The 16,214-nt window shown below is 33.6% G+C and overlaps 1 protein-coding gene across 3 annotated transcripts in view; it reads left to right on the forward strand.

Annotated features, from left to right (window-relative positions):
- The window catches only part of LOC134846205 (regulating synaptic membrane exocytosis protein 2-like), an 81,171-nt gene that overhangs the window by 28,860 nt on the left and 36,097 nt on the right, over positions 1-16,214 (forward strand). The window contains exon 1 of one of the 3 annotated variants that reach the window (XM_063863465.1): positions 373-713. The exons of the other annotated variants lie outside the window; for them this stretch is intronic. The gene's annotated coding sequence lies outside the window, so the exon portion shown is untranslated. Of the gene's footprint in view, positions 1-372; positions 714-16,214 lie in introns of those variants that run through there. 3 annotated transcript variants of the gene reach the window in all.

Raw genomic sequence — 16,214 nt, forward strand, 5'->3', positions numbered from 1 at the left:
GTTATCATATTCTGTTCTTGTTTTTACTACTCACTTATAGTGACAAGAGCGTATGGAAAACGAAGGGTATTCTTTGAGAGGGGAATATCACTGTCCCCAATTTGTTTTCGATTAGTGACGTTTCATGAGGGGAAATGGGTTACGTTTGCAAATTTATAGGGAAAAATAAGGAATAAAATTGGGGAATCTAAGCTGTCGAAATTGAAAAAATATTTTGTGCTTTTTGTAGAAATTTTTGCATTGCCCCTAACGTTTTTCGTTCCACCTGACATTTTGCGATCCCCTAACAAGTAAATTATTTAGTAGTCTGATTTTGACGCTCAATTGAATCAGTGTCCCAGTGTGTATGCCAACCTTGTTGACTCTAGGGCTATCAACGCGCGTGTCACTCAGCTCATTAATGTATCCTCAATTTCACGCTCTTCTGATTTCGGATTTTGATTTCCCGGTTTGTGGTTTCTGCTTCCTCTATTTGTCCATTTGCATCTTCCAAAAATAATGAATTGTGTGTCTTTTATTAATTGATTTTATCGTCTCTTCTGTTCCCATTGCATCACTGTTGATTTGACCGGCTTCGGACTGTTCAAAGCGGTCTGCAATGCTTCTTTTATTTTGTCAGTGACTCCTTTGTTATCCTCAAATATCAGCCTGCGACCTCAAACGAGAAGATACAGCAAACTCTTATTTGCCCAATTTGTGCTACTCAATTTACGGTTAGTCATAGCAGTTTTTTAAGAGTCGATGAATTTGGTTAAGACTCTTATATAGTTCGTGATGATTTTTTTCTGGAAGTCTCAATATTTGTTCAGGCTATTATATACTTTTTCGTGGTTTGACTTTTTTCTAACTTTTTTCTAAGTTCAGTTCATTTCCTTCGTTAAAAGGAAGGCAAACTCCACTATCGAAGAGCGAAAGTTTAAAAGTCACGAAAAACGTGATGGACTTATAATTTCGAAAAATGGACTTAATTATCAGATTTTCCAGTGAAATAAAAGTTTTGCTTATTGATCCAGTTGTCTCAAACTGGTTTAATTTAATCAAAAAAGTGTGAATCATAAATTGTTCTAGGAAAAAGTTTCAATAATAAAGTTTTTTGAAATTCAATAGTGTAACAAAGTTTTCAGCTTCGAACTCTTTCTGTTCAAAACGCTATTTCACAAGTTAAATTTAATATATATTAAGCTGGCAACCTGTCTTGGTGGTTGCTCACTAAGTTCGTGATCTTTACTAACGTATAGAAATATCAATTAGTTTAGTTAACAATATGTGAAATCATGACTTGACAGCTTATAGTTCAGCAATGGAATGTCACTAACAGCTTTAAGCTGAGATATTTTTCTTTGAAACACTTTTTAAACACACCTAGTCGTAATCATCATCATCATTGCCGCCTTATCCCGTTCAAACGGGGTCGGCGGGGCGCTCCTGAATCTTCGAGCGCGAGAGTTTGCGGTCGTGTGCGTCGGCTTCCGTCAGCCCTCGTCTTCTCATTTCCTCCTTCACGTCCTCTATCCATGTCTTTCTTGGTCTTCCTTTGCGTCTTTTTCCAGGGACCTCAAGGAAATACGCTTCTTGGATTGGATTACTATCTTCTCTACGCACGACATGCCCAAACCATCGCAAATTAGATTTTTCAACACAGTCAATAACGGTCTTCTGAATACCAAGTCGGCTCAAAATCGAGTCCGATGGAATGCGATCTAATAAGGTTACTCCACACATCATTCTGGCCATGCGCCTTTCCGTTGAAAGTAACCTGCGTTTGTGTTCTAATTTGAGTGTCCAAGTTTCACAGGAGTACGTCATCACTGGTCGAACACAAGCACAATAAATAAAACTTCTTTGTTTCATGGACAGTCCCCGTTTCCCGAGTAAAACGCCACCATGGTTATGAAACGCAAACCATGCCTTCTTGATACGCTCGTTTATAGCAATTACACAGTCTCCAGTGGCATGCAACGTGTGTCCCAAGTAACAAAACTGACTAACACTCTCTAACTCGTGTTACGTGGTGCAGGATCACTTGCAGCTGGGGTTTGGCATGTAGAACACTGAAAACTCGACTCGTGTGGGGATAAACTTCCTCTAATACCGGTACAGCGTCTATGTACCCATTTTCTGCAAAGAAGGCACATAATCGAGTTTCTGCCAATTCTAGTTCCACAAACGCCGCAAGGATCGACAGCAGCAATACGGGTGACACTAGGGAAGTCTCCCATTCCCTTGGTTTTGCCCACATTAACCCGAAGGCCTTTGGACTCCAATGCTGACTTCCACGTTCTGTACTTCGTCATGACTTCTTCGGGTGTCTCTGCTGCAAGTGCTATGTCATCCGCATACAACATTTCCAGTATGGAGCCATCTCGCACTTCTTCAGTCAGATAATAAAAGGGGGCAGATAAACAGGAGGGGGCTGAGGATTGAACCTTGATGCACACCAACAGTAACATCAAAAGCATCTGTCGGTTCACCGTCCACAATAACTGAGGTCTTACAATCGTCATATGTTGCCATAATAGCGTTTATGAAATGCTCTGGTATGCGTTTATGCCTCAAACTTTCTATAATGAGGCGCCGCGGGACACGGTCAAAGGCCTTCTCCAGGTCGATAAAAATCCAGTAAAGGGGCTTCTTTTTTGCTGCAAACTTTTCGCAAAGTTGTCGGGCAACAAAAACTGCATCGACAGTGCCGCGACCTGGCATAAAGCCATACTGTGTTCTGTCAATTGTAATCATATCACGGAGTCTTGACTCAAAAACCTTCTCCAAGAGTTTAAAAGAATGTTCCAGTAACTTTATACCACGATATGTGTTGGTACTGAGAGGGTCACCTTTACCTTTGTACAGTGGAATCAGAGAGCTCAGTTTCCAGTCATCGGGCATCTTACCCCTGAATAAGATCTGGTTGCAAATAGTTGTCAGTACATCAGTGCAAGGGTCACCGGCAGCTTTGAGCACCTCCGCAGTGATACCACTGGGCCCTGGAGCCTTCTTGTTCGCCAACGCTCGCAAGGCACTCTCCTCGTAACCTCGTAACGTATTTGAATACTACTAGCTGAATGTTTTTACAAAGTCCAGCTTTGACTGTGTGTTTATACAATTGGAGCGTAGTGTGTTGCTACGAAGCGAACTGTTTTAAACCTCAGTTGCAAATGAAAGTGCTGATTTGGTGGCTTTTTGGTTTTTCCAAGAATTGGTATTTTAGTAGATTTTATCATAACATAAGTCAAGTTATTTTTTCTGTTTTCTTGTGTTCATTGATTCTCTTCCAACTGTCTGTTGACTGTGTTTTGAACTATGAAAAGTTTTTTGAAGTGTCAGCAGCTGCTTTCTCTGTTTTGATCAAATTGTACTGCATTCTTAACATAATCGCGAAGCGAGGTGTTTTAGTACGAGGTGTTTTATATAACGCTTCAAGCACATTTTAATGTGATTTTTTTTTGTTATCGAGGACGCTGTACGTCACTGAGTTAAAAATTTTCTAGCACAATTTTTGATTCAAGATTGGTGTTTCGTTTCCAAAAGACATCCATTTTTTTAATGCAGTATTTGGCTCTAAAAAACTTAAATATTCTGATTTTTGAAAAAGGATGGAATATATGTGCTGTATAGTTTTTTCTAGCTAAGTTTTGGCTTTTTGACAAACAATTTGGAAGGAATATTTTAAACCACTTGTACGATTTTAATATTCTGGGCTGAAAGCTGTGTCAACTGCGATAATTTATAGTAAAGTTATCAGAGGTTGAAAATAGTTAATGGCGCAAAATATATCTATTTGTTTTTGTCATTGCAAGTGAAGAGAGGAAGAGTTTCTAAATTTTCTATTCTCTGAAAACGAGTTTTGGTTTTTTCACAATTACATCAACCACATTACAGGTCAGTTAGAACATTCAGAGCTTTTTCCTGATGCGAGCAGTCTTATTTGATTTTAATTATTCAAATCAGTTGGTTAGACGGTTTCCCACCAGTAAATTTTGTTATAACGAGATGGATTAAATGGTTTATTAGGAAAAACAATATGAATTATCAGAATTTCTATTGATTTATTTTTTTCAAATTCTGTTAGTTTTCATGAAAACATTTTCACACTTTTTTTCCAAAAATAATAGAGTTTTACGATGCTAATTTAGTTTGCAAAATTTTCAAATTTTCTAGCGGAGTAGAAACTTGCCGATCGAGTCTTTGCTAGCTTTCGGTTGGTTATGTTTTTTTATCATTTTTTTGTTAGTAGTGGGGAAAGAAATGAGTTCTGAGCATTGAAAATTGGGAGCAACTTAGTATTCGGGTCTGTTTTAGTTTTTTTGAAACTTTAGTTTATTTTTGAATTTTTGATTTTTCGTCTTTTTTCGAGCGAATAAAGCGAGCCAGAAGTCATATTTTAATTAGGTAAAAGCTTACAATAGCTTAATTAAAAACCTAAAAACATAGTTTTGCTGTGTTAAAGTTAGTTTAATTTCAGTATGTTAGCGTCTTTTTGGAATCAAAAGTTTATAACAAAAAAAAAAAAAAACTTGAAATTTTCGAACACTTTTTTTCGAAAATTTTTCCCAGTTGCTTAGCTCTTTTTATTATTCACACCACTCCGAAAAAAAATACAATAATTGAAAAAAAATTTTTTTTTTAGACTATGGTCGGAACCTTCTGTGCTACTTGCACAGTAACAGGCTATCCTTGTTTTTCTTTTTTTTCCACGCAAAATAATCAGGTACCCCAAATAATTCCCGGACTGGGATGATTGGTCTATCATATTAAAGCTCTTACAGTCGTGATTCGAACCACAAAAAAATTTTTTCCCAGTGTCGGAAAAAACCGCTTTGAAATTTTTGATTTTTCGCCTTATTTCGAGGAAATAAAGTGAGCGAGCAGTCTTTTTTTAAAATTAATTAAAAGCTTACAATAGCTTAATTGAAAACGTAAAAACTTAGTTTTATTTGAGTAACGTTAGTATACTTTGAGTGTTTTACCGCCTTTATAAAAAAGTTTTTTTTTTCTAGTTTTTTTAGTAATTTTTCTACCAAAATTGTTTCTCAACTTGCTTATTTTACTTTGAATTTCGAATTTACCTAGTCCTCGGTTTTTGTTGTTCAACTCCTTTTATCACACCACGCCGAAAAAAAATTTTTTTTGTATTTTTTATGACTTTTTTCGGAAATTCTGTGCTATTTGCACAGTAACCGGCTATCCTTGTTTTAGTCAGTTGTTTTTCAAAGGTCAAGGTTGACTTCTGGCAATTTTTGACTTCATTTGACCCAAATTCTGTTTTCAGGATTTAGTTCATGTTGTTTTTTCTTTTGGTTCCAAACAACTGCACTTGCGAAATTATTAGATTTAAATGGAAGTGGATATTAGCGGTTGACTATAGTAAATGAAAATAAAAAAGTAAATTGGGGATTGAATATATTTCATAAAAGATAATAAATGATCTAGAGGAATAATAAAATCAACTAATTGATCCTGTTTTCAACAAATGTCGATCATAATTTTTTAAATCGTAAGAGCTTTACGGCGATGTAATTTTTTCCTAGAAACTCGGAAGTTAAAAATTTTATGCTTTTGATTCATTGACACTTTTCTAGTTGTCTGTTGTCTTGTTTCTTGATTTTTCATAACCAGCGATGGTTTTTTTTCCGGTAGCTCGGAAGCTGAAAATTTAATTGCTATTTTTCTTCATGAACTCTTTCATATTTGTCTGTTGGATAATTTCATGATAATGCGGGTATCGATTTACCACTTTCGCTCCAGCATAAAAAATGTTGTTTGAGTCGTTTCTACTTCCTTGATTTTTTATTACCAGCTTCACGGAGAAAACTTTTGTCCGAGAAGTGCGGAAGCTAGAAAATTAATCGCTATCTTTTGATTCTTGAACATTTTTATATTTGTCTGTTGGATATTTCAATCTTTCATGATATTTCGAATATCAATGTGCATTTCAAAAAATATGTTAACGTGTTATAGGTGGAGGAATTTGTTTACTGATACTTTTAAAACATGGAAAAACCTCGTTTTTAATTGCTTTTGTGCTGCTTGCAGTGTTATAGAAAAAAAGAACAGTTTTATTATAGTACAAATAGGCCGTAGTACATAAAATAGATGATTTTGGGGCAGGTCATCTTAAAATAGATGTGAATTCGTGAAATAGTTTTAAGCTTTAGAGTTGATCCAAGCCGGTGCCCCAAACCCACTGCTATCTATGATTTTTCTTGGCTGTTGGTGCATAAATGTAACTTCAAAAATATATCCCTCGTTATCCTAAATAGCTGCTGGATATCTGTACCGTTTCCCTAACTTGTCATGAAGGCTTCAAACAAATATCATGATGACGTAGAAGTCTGACGCATAAAAGGACTAAATTGAAAGCTGCTGCACTTGTCCGTTTGAATCAATATTGATGTAGCAAGTGGCTCTGATTGTGTGCATTGTTTTTAATTTAAAGGTGACCAAAGGTACCTCTTTGATATCGACTACCGTCGATTAATATTTCTGAAGAAACTCCCAAATGTCTCGTCTCGCTTTGCCTAGCGAGGATTTTTGAAGTAAATATGTAAATACAGTGCGTGAGTTGCATCCCTAATTCCTATGAGCTATTGTGGAACCTGATCTAAACTATATTTTATGATTGGATAAATTAAATGTTTTACCAATGTAAAGTATTTAATATTAACCAATCATGATCCATCTAACTAACAACCCACTTATTTGTAAGTGCTGAAGTTACTTGTAATTTCAGCACCAGAGAGATTTGAATTTAACTTAGAAATTAGTTGGACTCTCCCGAGCACTTCAGCAGCCGCAATAAACCAGTATACCCTAGATCTATTGAGCCTAGCAGAGACTAGTTAAACAACCTGAGACTAGATAGTATAAGAGTAAGATTAGGATCGGTATTAGACTAAGAAGTTGCACGAATCTATCCGGCCGAAAATAAGATAGCGTGACGAGCAGACGGTGTACCCTATCCGAAATTACTCTATGAGTTACACTCCAGTCCTAACTCATCTGGTGCGACCATAAGTCTCGAACAAGACCTTATTAGATTAGAATTAACCAAAATTAGATTAGAAATTAGACAAAAACATTTACAAAATGTTATACGACAATAATTTAATTGAAATGTCTCTCCGACTCAATAGATCCGAGCCAATATTCCGAACCATAATAGAACTACCCGGAATTGGAAGAAGACATCGAACCAAAGACGACATACGACAAAGTAGAAACTTGCCGTATAGTTACATGATAGTTCGGCAAAAGCCAGAACAAACTTTTATATTTCGAATACTACTTGCAATGAATTTAGATTTCCATTTGCAAACATAAAACCTTGAAGTAAATCTTCAAAATCATTTCAGGCGCTAAACAAAATTAATATTATACAATAACGATTGATAAAAAGATCTAAGATCGTTTTCCTAAAATTCTGCAGTATTATACAAAACATGTTTGAAAAATATTTATTGGAAAACAAAAATAAAAATTAGTAGCATGACAATAAATGGTTAGTAATCATAAATCATCCTGTTGTTCCAGCTTCATCACCTAAAACATAACAGCAATCATCAACTCACTAATATCATAAAATACTAAATCTTTCCTTTACACAAATTTAAAACCTCATTAAAACTTAAAGTCACTTAATTTTAAAACCAGATCATCAAGGCTTATCCTTGGATCTTAAATCATTTTCTACTTCATTACATTTTAAATTTGATCATCAAGGCTTATCCTTGGATCAAACAGAACAACTTTGTTCTCCCCCACCCACTTAATTAGTGTCTAACGACCTCAAACGTCGATTCACTACCCAACCCTTTCTAAAGACCCAAGACTAATAGAAATTTTTAAACAAAACTAATCATTCAAATTAGGATAAACAGTGAAGAACTTCGGTTATTCATCCTTCACTTGATCCCCCCTCTTACCAGACCCAGGATAAATCTTAGACTTAGTAAGTTTAAAATAGTATCTAACGAACTACTCGCGTTCTAATTATACCTGAACCTTGTGGATCGATTTACTATTCTCCAACCCTTGAACACAATCACTACCCCTAAGTAAGATTAAGTAAGTTAACACCTTAGCTTATACTAGTCACGAGAAAGTAAAAATCATTCTTCGGAATCGATATACTTTTCTCTCCAACCCTAAACAAATAGACCCAGGTTAAGCTAACCAAAAAATCGTAAGAACTAACAGTTTAGGAAAATAGAAATCATTTAACAACCTTTTGCACCCGTCATCCTAAACCTTATGTCATTTAAAAACCTAGGGAATAAACAAACAATCGTTTTACACAATTGTGAAATAGATAACAAAAAATACGACCTTGTAATCACACCTCATACACAAACAGTTGGATACATTCGAACAAAACGACAAACACTAAAGAGAAAAATAATCACTAAACAAAGACAAATAACACGAAAAAGATTTTCAAAAAATCGAAACGCATTTTCAGAATCAGAAACCAACAGTTTAGACGAACTCTACAAACTAAAAGAATCAATAGATAAAAATTACCCACAACACGATCAATTATATTTTTCTGACTCAGAAACAACTTCAAATTCATCACAAAGAGGAAAAAGAAGAATAAAAAAGCAGTATAAACACAAACCAGTACATCTATACAACTGGAATCAACCAATTCGACACATTAATAATTACATATTAACAGTCATCGAACGAAAAAATGAGTTCAACGCACACCCCAGGTGACGAAACTCCAGATGATGATGAAATCTTTCCTTTTATAGTAGATGCAGATACTGATAGAGGACAACACATATTTTGTCAAAATTTACTCGTAAATTTATTTGAACCCGGAATCAGTCCATGTAAAACAGAGTTCCCCGATGTAAAAATCAAAAGACAAATCATAGATCACTATCTAAAAGATATATGCAACATAACACAACAATATGGAATCTACTCTATAGAATTCACTTCCCCAAACCATAATAATAGAACATACACTATTCAAACAGACGACCTTGATTTAGAATTTTCAAAAGTTTTTTCAGAATATATAAAAAGCATACAATACCATAACTCACAAAGAGCAAACTCCATTTTCACCAATGAAGTTTTCGCACTAATATATAGTTATATTTCGATATTAGAAAATGAACTCCCATTAACAAATGTCTCACCGACAGAAACATCTAAACATTTAAGAGTACGACATGAAATCACACTACTCTCTAGTTATTTAAACATCATTAAAGAAAATTTCACGAAAGACGACGTTTCACAACATACCAAACACGATTTACAAAAAATTTTAGCATGGTTCATAATAGATTATTTTACACACAATATTGATTTAATTGCACAAGCAAGAAAAAATTTTAGACCCCAAAACTCGAACGATGATACAGCTATCACAGAACAATCAGATTATGTTTGGGACCCCGAATGGTCTCATCCCGTATTTATAAACTTTCCACAATCAATCTCAAGTCAAGCAATAGGTACAATATCTTACATAAGAGATTATGTAAGAGTAATACCATTAACAATTGATGCAACACCATTAAACTATAATACATTTTTACCCGATACACAAAATAATAGTTTAAACTCTACAGTCATACACAATGAAAACCTCAATGGAACTAGGAATCTTACTCAACAAGATATACAGACACCATCACACTTCATAAATGAAGAAATTGTACACACAACAACTACACAACAAAGTATTTCACCAATACGCCCAAAATTAACAACACCAAGAAATACAAATCCTTCACAAACACAGGTAACCTTACAATCAACCGTTAAACCTTCGGTTGCCCCTAAATATTCACATATGGATTACCAAACATACAAACCCATGACAATACCATCAAAAACACGCAAAACATTCACTAGAAACAACTTTGCAGACCATAATTATAATTATACACATCCATCAAAAACAAATTATAAACCACAAAGAAATTTTAATCAATATACAAAACCTCGAAACTGGGATAACCCAACGGCCCAATATAATTCCACAAATTTTCAACCAAATCCTCCACAGGATCGCAGTGAAAATTACCCATTTTTTCAACAAAATAAAAATAAAAAACAAACATCTTATCAAATGGATAATTTATCCTCAGATGAAGATTTCTTACAACCAGATATATTTGCACCAAATACTCAAGAATATCGTAGACAAGGAATACAGAAAACACGTACAAACCATAGAAATTTTTCTCCACAATCAATAGATGCACAATATCAACAACCAATTCAACAACCAAATCCAATTAATATACAATCTTTTCAACCAATTCAACAACAAAATCCAATGACTACACACTCGTATCAACCATCACAAATGCAAAATGAAATACCACTCCCGTATTATCTTCAACAACATGAAATAACAAGAAACCAACTTTCAAATTTTTCTCAAATGCCAAATGCAGCTGAATCATTACAAATGACAATGAATCCATACCTTATGGGTGGATCATCAATAACATCAAATAAACCCTTAATGGTTTTCACAGGAACAGACCCTGAATACTCTGTAGAAGATTACTTAAATGCAGTAACAGCAAATTTAATTTTAAATATTGGACCTGAACCAATTAACACGCCACTACATCAAAACTGGATACATCGACGCACAGCGTTGATACAAACAACCTTAGATGGCGCAGCCCAAAAATGGTTTTCAGTACTACCTCAAGAAATAAAATCAAACTGGAAAAGATTTACACAAGAATTTTCAAAAATGTTTGACTCCGAAAGAAACAAACAACAACAAAGAGTTTTATGTAATGAAATTCGCAGATTACCAAACGAAACCATCAAGCAAATAGCAGTAAGAATCGAAACACTAGTTCGAAAAGCATATTCACTAAATACACATGACTATAAAAACACTAAGATGACAGAAATCTTAATGATGACCTTAACACCACAATTAAGGAAAATAGCAATAAAAAAGAGAGCATCCCATCCTTCTTCAATTCGAGAACCCGATTTAGATTTTCGAAAACTAGTAGACAAACTAGAACAAGCAGAAATCACAATGAAATTAGAAGAAACGGAAAATCTGAAATTACAATACGTTAACAAAATTGAAACGACTCCCACTAATATTAATAATATACAAGAATCAGAAACAGATCTCGTTGAAAAAATCACTGAAATACTCAATATTTACGAAAAGAACCCGAACTTTAAAGGCAAACCATCTTTCAAAAAATGGTGTAATTATTGCCGACGATACGGACATAGTATTTCCGAATGTAGACAAAAACAACAAGATAGTCAAAATAAACCTCAAAAATACAAAGAACCAAATAAATCATTTTATCAATACATGAAAAAAGATCAAAACCTACCAAACAAAAATGTATACAGCAACAACAGTTCAGGAAAACCACTCCCAAACAATACAAGCTATACAAGAAATCAATCTCCATATAACTCAAGTTATAGAGGAAGATCACCAGAACGAAGAAACACGTATAATTCATCACAAAATCACTACAATAGACCGAATAGTCGAAATAACTACTCCAGATCAAATTCAAATACACAACGATTTGTTTCTAGATCTAATTCTCAATCAAGAAATAACTATTATCCAAACAACCAATCACGAAATTCATCATACAATAGGAATAGAAACTACTCCTATAATCGAAACAGAAGTTATTCAAACAACCGAAACCAGAATTACCCGAACAACCGATCAAGGAATAACTCATATAATAGATCGAACTATAACAGACCAAACAATAATTACCAAAACAGATCGCGAAATAATTCACAAAACCGACACCCAAGTTATAATAATCGCTATCGAAATTATTCCCAATCACCACACCGAAATAATAATCACTACAATAACTCTAATAATCGTCACAGAAGCAGTACACCTAAACATCAAAGACAAATCAATCAAGTACAAGCTAACCCAGAAACAACATCAGACCCTCCAGGTATTGATGACACAGTAACTGATACGTTACAACTCAATCAAATAAACTGTACATCATCAGATTCAGAAAGTGATACTGAAAACACTCTTGATATCAATATGATAAAAGTCGAAAATGACTATGAATCTGTCATATATGAACAACCCTTTCCATCACATATATATGAAAATCAATCACAAATTCTTCAAAATCATTACACTACACCCATAAATTCCACACCAACGACGCAAGAAACAAATGAGATAAACACTACAAATCAAACCAATAAAAATACCAAAACAAAATGCTTGAATACAAACCACATTTATCAAAATATACAAAAAGAACAACCCAAAGAAAAAATTTGGACAATACCATTTCTCTTAGAAAGCCCAAGAAATAAAGAATTTCAACCACCAGACCTTGAAATAGATTTTTTAATTGATTCAGGAGCAGAATCAAACATAATAAACATTCCCACATGGAATGAAATAAAAATCTTACACCCAAAGCTAACACCTCTTGAAACCTCCAGCAAACTAGCGACAGCACAAGGATCAACATTGATAAACTACGGAAAAATCCAATTATTTCTCCTCCCTACCAGAACAATGGAACAAAGTAAAATTTTAAATAAGCCATTTAAACAAATATTCCATATCACCGATATTAAATATAATATCATTGGAATACCATTTATTTCAAAGTATATACCAACAATTAACATACTAAATAGTAAAATATTAATCAAAGATAAATATACAAAAACAAAAGAAACATCCTTAACATTTTTTCAAAGATTGAATAAACAACCACCATTCTTTTCAAAATTTTATCCGATATTTAACCAACAAAGAAAACACCTGAAACCACTATCAGGAAACATCTATAATTTTTCAATCAAACAAGTTCACCAATATGATAAAGCACAAAACAAACAAAAATTTTATATGTCAGATTTTGAATTCAAACCGATTCATAAATTTTTCAAAATCACAATCTCTTCAATAAAATATTTGAAAAATTCGAATTCAGATATCATCTCCTTACATGTCTATAACAACACACCTTACCAAGTAACATTACCATTAGGACTTTTAGGATATTGTGAAACCAACGCGACAATATCACCAATACACGAAAAAGCCTATCGCGTAAATAATATACTCCAATTACTAGATATTTGCCAATCTACAATTCTTAATGAAGAATTATCTATAAATAATATAATAAGTAACGAAAACAGAAATACGGATTATTTCACAAAAACTCCATATTTCAAACCTACATTCAACATCAGTAACTACACAGAGGACCAACAGAAATTTTTAACAATGTTTAATTTCCAACATTCACAAATAACACAAGACGAATTTGAAAAGTTAGCCAAACAGCTAATTCAATATTCATCAGTCTATGCAACATCAAAATTCGATGTTGGCAAAATCAGTTCATCACTACATCTCCCATTAAAACCAGACGCAGTTTTCAAAAAACAAAGAGCAAGTAAAGTACCAATTCACTTACATGATAAAGTAAACAGATTACTCGATATTTTAGAGCAATACAACATTATATCACCGGTTAATAAAGAAGAACAACCAAAAGGCAACACATTCATCAACCCCGTTATCATTCTAGCTAAAGGAGAATCGTTAAAAATCGTTCTCGATGCTAGATACCTCAATTCACTCATAGATGAATCAAAATGTAATTGGCCCATTGAACCAATACAAGTTATTTTAACAAAAATAAACGGCAAATACTTCACAACCGCCGACATGAATAGTGCATACAATCAAATGCCACTAGATGAACAATCACGACGTTTAACACAATTTGTTATCGGAAACCAACAATATGAATTCAACCGCTTATTCTATGGAATATCCATAGGACCAGCAGCATTTTCAGCCTTTATGAGCAAAATTTTTAGACCACTAATACTCAAGAAAAACGCAATCACCTATTTAGACGATGTTTTTATGCAATCACAAACAAAAGACGAAATGTTCAAAGTTTTAGAAACATATCACCAAATACTTCAGAACGAAAATCTGAAGGCCGCCCCCGATAAATCACACTTCTTTTTGACTAGAGTTAAATTCTTAGGACATAATATAGAAAGAAAAACAATCACTCCACTGAAATCACGCATTGACGCTATTCAAAAACTTCAACCACCAACAAATAAAAAGAAAATCCAAGAGTTCCTTGGAATGTTAAACTTTTTAAGTAAATATGTTTATAAAATGCAATTATACCTACGACCATTTTATAACATCCTTAGACAACAAAACAACTTTGAATGGAATACAGAACATCAAACACGATTCGAAGAAATAAAGAAACTTTTAACTGAACAAATTTCAAACACAATTCCAGACCCTGATCAACCATTTTATGCAATGTGCGATGCTTCGAACTTTGGCATCGGCGCAGCATTATTACAATCACATAATGGTACAAATAAAATGAACCTCATATCAGCAAATTCTCGATTATTCACTCAAGCAGAGCTACGACTCTCAACTCTAATGAGAGAATGTACAGCCATAATATATACACTTACAGAATATGAATTTCTGATACTTGGATCAAAACATCCCACAGTTTTGTTCACAGACCACAAACCAATCATCTTTCTTTTTACACAGAAATCTAACCCAAACCACCGAGTTTACAGATTTCAACTAATTCTAATGAAATTTCCAAACTTACATATAGTTTGGACTGCAGGAAAAAATCTTGCATTACCAGACACCTTAAGTCGAAATACACCACCTGAATTACTTACACGAAAAACAACAGTTGAAATACCCAAAAATATAAAATTCTACCTTGCAGAAAACGAAACATCACCTCGATTAGAATGCAAATATGCAGTAAAAACTGATATTGAACAATCACAAATAAATAATTTACAACATTTCCCACTTTATTTAGATTGTCAAAATAATCATTATGAAGTTGACCTACTTGGAACATCAACTTTTAAACCAATTCCATATTCTCAATGGATAAAAAATAACACCCAACAAAAACGAACAAAACAACACCTACCTAAAAAAGACCATTTTCCACTAATTGAAAAAGAAGATTTAACTGATAAAATAAATTTATCAGGACCACAAACAAATGATTCAAAATACACAATAAATCAAGTTTTTGACCTTCACGACCCACTTGATACAATACCATTATCTAAATTAGAAATCGAAAACATTTTTCTCCCCCCAACAGAAACAATTACAATTTCAACACTGAAACAATATCAAAACCTTGACCCAGTAATTCGACAACTAAAATCATGGCACAAATATAAAACTAAACCTATCAAAGCAGATTCAACCATTCTAGGAAACAAAACACTCCTCCGATACTTTCGCAAGTTTAACAATACAACAATTAACGAAAATACAGACCTTTTAGAGTACAACCTTAATGAATCTACAGTTCCCTGTCTCCCTATAAGTATGATTCTTATAGCTTTTAATATTTCACATACACAAAACATTAAAGGACACTCTGGATCAGAGAAAACATATTCAAATTTTATACAAAATTTTTACTTCCCAAATGCACCAATTTGGATAAAAGTACTATGCAATGATTGTATAGTATGTCAATTAAATAAACCTTACCCAAATCAAAAACAAATAGCACAAAAACAAAATTTTAAAGGACAAAGTTAATACTTTAATCATCGTATCTCATTTGATACTAAAGGACCAATTTCACCCTCATCAGAAGGAAACTCCTACATTATGGTAATTGTTGACGCATTTACACATTATGTAGCACTTAACCCAGTACCACATTGTAACGCTTATTACGCATACACAACACTTTATGAACACTGGATAGCAAAATTTGGACTACCAGAAATTTTAGTCACAGACAATGGTACAGAATTCATAAATAATGAAATAATAACACTATGTCATTTATACAACATTAAACACAAACCACGTACATCTCATGCACCTTGGACAAACGGCTTAGTCGAAGGTATGAACCGTTCACTACAAGAATATCTTAGATGTATCATCAACGGAAATGATACCAAATATACCGAATGGTCAGCAGATGTAAAATTATTTCCATTAGCATATAATTCACAAATCACGACAACTTTAGGAATGTCACCATACGAAATGGTTTTCAACCAAAAGCCACGCAAACCAATAATGTTTACAGCAAATTCCCATAAAAACGCACAAGGTTATTGTCAACCAAATAAAGACTCAATTTGTTATAACCTACCATTACATACGCACGATG

This window comes from Symsagittifera roscoffensis, chromosome 5 (genome assembly GCF_963678635.1).
Source record: "Symsagittifera roscoffensis chromosome 5, txSymRosc1.1, whole genome shotgun sequence".
Taxonomy (NCBI): Eukaryota; Metazoa; Xenacoelomorpha; order Acoela; family Convolutidae; genus Symsagittifera; species Symsagittifera roscoffensis.